Genomic DNA, 6,000 nt, shown 5'->3' with positions numbered 1-6,000 from the left:
ATCTACGGAACAAGTATTAATCTAACCTAATCTAATCATATCATATTGCTGACTATCCATGAAGAGTCATTAAGTACCGAAATTTTCGTCTATATCAGTAACCAAATCTAAACTTGAAAATAAAAGACGACTGTTTTTGTAATAAACTGGTACTCCTATCAAGACTCTATCATCCCTGTTAACTAACCATGAAAGATGTCTGATAAACCTCAATTCAGAAGTAACGAAGTGTGTATGAATTTAAAAGCGAAGCGCATAATTTGAAGTTCCGTGACGGAGATACGAACCCAAGACGTAAACGGATTGTTAACTAAGTAAAATCAAACGTTACGTATCGGTTTTTCTTGCCAGCTGCTAGGTGTTTAATCTAAAATAACGACACAAATTTTCGTGCCTGAGCGACAATCGAACCGCACCCCTATCGTTCTTCTTTATTGTCCACGAATATTGCTTAAGAATCAATTGCCTACTCACCAACAGTAGGATGTGTGCGTGTTTGTCCAGAAATTGTTGGCAACATGAACAGACATTAAAAATGCACGTTAATTTTCACTAGCAGGCCCGTGTGCACGTGATAGGGCTTGAAATGAGATTATGTATACTTTTCTACTAGATCAGGGTTCGGACCCACATATTTACCTTTGGAGGAGGCATAGAGAAGACTGCAGTCTTGGGAAAAGGAATGAAATGATTGAACTATACTGTTCCGAGAGATTCAGATCCTCGAAAGAGGAGATACGAATTCGAATCATAGTCCAGCACCAAAATTTTCAACGTCTCTAGTTCAATCAAGTACAAGTAAAATAAGAGCCCTGTTCCTTAAGACGCCTATCAGTTCATCAAATAAAATAAAATTTTCTAATGTAAGTAAGTTTACTAGTGACAGTATTTCTGTTTACTCTGACCTCCACCTATGTCATATTCCAACGTAAACCGGCTCTGCCCAGTTTGGAATGAAGGAACGTGATGTTTAATGCGGATTCTGGATTATAGCAGCTTTCTCTTGAGGTTACCAGAGGTAAAGCAAATATGTTTGTGCCTCTTAAAAGTAAATGCCTGAACCCACGCATTGCACTTGTGATGGTTCGTTCCACGAGACCATTGTGGCCACATTTCCCAGCCTCAGGAGTGTGCTGTATAGGATGATGTGCTTAGCTTACTAAACTAGTCACGGTGGAAAATAACGCGAGTCTATAAAATGGTTAAGTAGAAGCAAGCTTCTGACGTGGAGATTATGCTATTCTCATGTCAGCAGGATGTTAAGACTCTTCTAGGCCTCATAGCCTCGATTTGAAGCCATTTTGAAATTTTCACTAATTCAGGAAATATCTTAGTTCGAGAAAATCCACTGTGAAATTTGAAGTTACCGTATAATTCGATTATCACCGTCATTATTACTATCATTTTCTTCATACCGCTGCTGGAACACATGTGCTTGAAGACCATTTAAGTCCTTTTGGTCATTACAGAAGTAGTTGTCCAAGAACAAGTTCTTTCTCTGTCTACGGAATCCTTTTCATGTTAATATCAAACATCAGCAATTACTCGTAGATCACATTAAAACTAAAGTAATTGTTGAAGACGTTACTTGATAACGAAAACGCGCTGCCCTTCTTCATTTTCTTGCGCCTAGAAATGGCTGTCGAATACTGCCAAACCAAAAGCCAAGGTAACTTACTGCCTTCCAATATACGTCGCTGTCGGTTCTTTCATATGGTTTGGCCGACGTGACCTGTTTCAAGTTGTGTATGACACAGAATGTTTTAGAAAATCAATTGTTTTCCTTTGCAATAAACAGAAAGATTTTCATTCTAAGCTATCCAAGTCCAGATATTTTCGCAATATTAGTTCAAATTTAATATTCGCAACCATAATGTAAGGAAAGTATTTCACAGTTGCAAAACCCGCATCAGACTCACTGTCCTTACACTGTCCGGCCATCAATTCTAGCTCAAAGTGACGCCAATTTAAGTAACCTAATGTAGCGAAGACAGTTTGCCAGTGCTCTTTCTCACCGGAAAATATGCAATTCACTCATTGGGCTCCTTAAGTACACTGTAACAGTATTTTGTGTGTGTATGCAATGCATACGGATTGTAGAATTTAGTGGTGCTCTCTCTTCCACTTCTGTGTACAATATGCCTGACCTAAACGGGCCCTTTATCATTACAGGCCCTGGGCGGTGCAACATCGTATTGACAACAGTAATGTGCTTCTACTGACAACCTCATTGTTCGTTTTACCCGATTTTGTACTCATTTAAGTAAAACAACATGACCTTCGAGTGGGAGACATTTCGTCCCCCTTTTCCTTCTGCGAAATTTGTCAGTAAGCTTTTTGCCTTCGAACCAGCGGAATGCGGCAGAGTACGGCTGGTAAACGATTTACAAACCACGATTTAGTGCCGTTAACAAGATTTCTTTAAACATTGGCGTAGCTGAAGGAATTTAGTTTCTTCTTAAATCGTCTTATGCAGCAACGTTCACAGATATCTCAAATATGAAATCTCTTTATCCAGGTACGAAGGTTGTTCAAAGTGATTATCAGCCTAAGTCTGCGTTCATCCACAAACTGAGGCGTATTTGTAATATTGAAGCTAGACTAGGTATCCCTGTCTTCCTTGAGTGGGCATTGGAAGGCGTTTACACACACGTATACGAGGGTAATCCCGAAGGTAAGGTCTCCTAAGGGACACGCAAGTGCCAACGCAGGCACAAACGAGAGATCCTTAATTTTAACGGCAAGCAGAAACCACAGTGTTGGCTTCATGGTGGCAAGGTGATAAAGAGCAAGACTATGGATACGAAGGTCTCAGGTTCGATCCCTCACCAGTCCCACGATTTTTATGTGCCGTTTTACGTATATTTCCCTTGGGGCAGTGTTTGTTGATGTGAAAAATGCCGAGTTGGGCCGTGGTCCGAAAACCACGTACAACCGTAGGTTCCCCTATTAACTGGCTAGGTAAGTCAACTCAAAGGTCGGATGAAAGCAACAGCATACCACCTCCAACAAGACCGTGCCAAATAAAGCACTGTGGTGTTGAAACCACTCTTGCGACTGCTTTACTTTCTATGGGTTCCAAAACTAATGAACTTCGGGTTATAAACATTTTTGTGTTTTCATGCTGTAGCTTTGATACCAGTAAACGTTAGTAACCGGCCGAGCACTGTCACCGTTCGACTTGTCAAGGTGGTAGACGACGATGCTGTCGACCCCAGTTACAATTTTGGTCATGGCTATGTTTCAGTCGAACATCTCTATGGGCATTTCTGCGTATTTCAAGATATACTTTTATACACTTCCAAATTGATATCTGGTAGAGCTGTATTTAGCAACATGAATCAGATATGTTTTCCGTGCAATATATCGGACAACACGTCAGTGCAGCGAGATTTCGTTTGTTTGTTGCGCATGGTGCAAGAAATATTTGAGTTTTGCTTGCTTCTGTGATAGGTTTCACCCCACTGAATGCGAGCAAGCTCACGAATAGACTGTCAATAACGGGAATTACGCAATAACACACTTAAAAGTTGTATTTTTGCATTATGTATCCCAATGAAAATAACTGTAAATAGGTTATATGCCTACTTGCTTATTATCGCTCTTCTCGGTGCTTTCCCCAAAAAATTAAAAGAAAAATAAAAAGAGAGAGAGAGAGACAGAAAGAGAAAATAGAAATGTATTTCAAATATCAGCTCAGTGACGTCATGTTCGTCTCGTGATGTAAAGCAAGGATAGTTGATAGGTAATACCTCGTTGTACTAGCGATATGTGTGGCTACGGGATTCTTTGTTTTCTCTCTGCAAACAACTAGAACAGAATTCAGTAACAAAGTAGTAAGAACACCTACTCAGTGCGCCAATTAAACACTCAGCCATTGTTGGTTATTTTGTTAATCGTCTGTAATGCAGTAAACATCCTTGATTATTGATTTGTAATTACTACCATTGTTATTGTTATTCGTCACTCCACATCAGCTTTCCTATAACTCATTGCCGCCGATGTACGTAACGAATGGATCAGGACGAATGGAATGTGGGATGTTTCGTCACGGAGAATACACACATTTATCTCGGCGTCTTGTGTCAGGGTAATATGAAAATCTCAGTAAGAAAAGACGACAATAACACCCAACTATTTCTGTCCACTTAACACCATGACGACAGACAAATTGGCGTCTCACTGTGATTATAATTCGTTAGCCTTTCTGCGACCTCATTTTAATAGCTCGTGGGAGCAGGCATAATATTTTGCTTTTTGAACACCGAACAATAACACACAAAGATAGTAGATGGAAGGAAACAAACAAAAAATCAAACTCATGGGTGTGGATCCAGTTCATCATAAGAAGACTAAACAAGAGGGAAACATCACGAAAGCAATGAATACGCTGGTTTGTACACATTATTTGTATAGATCTGAAGATGAAAAAGCGCAGATCTGCACAGTGCCCGCATCTGCACTTTAGTTCCTGTCTTAATGGGCATAATTTTTAGTTTATTCTCTTCTGAACTATCAAATGAATTGATTATTGCGTGGTACATAATAATTAGGTAACTGTGTTTCTTACAGCTTCCATTCACACCAGCATTTTTCTATATTCTGGTGCAATTCATGAAATTCTACTTTTATGATCACTAGACTGCACATAGATGTAATCGATTTCGAGGTGCAAAGTGTTTGTTATCTTACTTTTCGTTACAGGTTGGCAAAGTTGATTTCCAAAGTCTTTTTATTGTACTGAAATAATCTTTTGTAACAAAGTAACAAGATAAGTCTTTTATTTGTATATATTATGTGGGAAACTGTAATCGTGATGGAAGACTACACACCTGAATATTTGACACAGCTGGCAGTAGAAAACGCTGCATATTAACCAAACCCCGCGCCTCCTCTCCGTATCTTCCTATGACCAGAGCACAGGATTCTCCTCCTATGACGATACAGAGCTGTTCCTAGCATAGCTGAGAACTGGCAACATCGTCACAAACATTTGGCAACACTGTGACAGTGCAATCACTTCCGCGTATGGTACTGAACTGACTCGCTACATTCACTTGATATTCCCTTTCCATTTGAATGACTCATGGTATATAATCGTTTCGTAAACTAAGACACTGAGACAGAAATTTCAAATTTTTGGCTAAAGAAATTCTATTCTTCACATAAGTGACAACTTTTAATATCTTTCACGATGCGTTATGAGGCTGAGCGACCAATACCATGACGAGAGTGGCGTGCTGGCAGCAGTGTGTCCGTAGCCCCGTGGTACCGCCCGTGTCTCGTGTTCCAACGATGAAGAAAATCGTCAGTTCCAACTGTGGTAAGGGCAGCGCTTGCGAGCTTTTTTTGTGTATTATTTCCTGGAGCTGCGAACTTCCACAAAAAATTCTGTAACAAAATCAGAAGAAAACCTTTACACATCAAATCCTCTTGGCAGCTCGACTCAGTAAGTTGTGTTAATGGTCGTAGATCTCGGCTTTCTGACTGCCAAGCTGCTATACAGTACAAGCGTCTCTGAAGAAATTCGAATCGACCGTCAACGATACGAAATTCAATAATGTTCTTCACTTAAGACTCCCATGCCACGTTGATAAGTATCAAGGAAATAAATTGATTAGCAAATCGCCAGAAAATACTTTCTGCTCAAAGTGCAATGGTGAAAAACTTAAATGCTGCACAACAGGTAACGCTTCTTTCCGCTCTGACAAGCAAATTTTGTGTTTCTAGGAATACGTAACTTTATTTATGAAATGCCACATACCTGTTGAGTATGACCCAGCATACCATTTAAACACAGACCCAATCGAAATCTAAGTGAGTAGTATTTTACCAATTCGTGCAGATAGAGGCACGCCTGTGTACAGATACTCAGTTTTGTTAAAACAGACTTTCGTCGTAAGGTTATCGTGGGTAGTTTTATTTCATTTCTTACAATACTGTGTACAGTTTTCGTAAGGTTTCTTTTAGTGTTGTTAAAACAAGAGTAAACGTGAGAGA

This window comes from Schistocerca americana, chromosome 7 (assembly GCF_021461395.2).
Source record: "Schistocerca americana isolate TAMUIC-IGC-003095 chromosome 7, iqSchAmer2.1, whole genome shotgun sequence".
NCBI classification, from domain to species: domain Eukaryota; kingdom Metazoa; phylum Arthropoda; class Insecta; order Orthoptera; family Acrididae; genus Schistocerca; species Schistocerca americana.
This window is presented reverse-complemented; position numbering follows the sequence as displayed.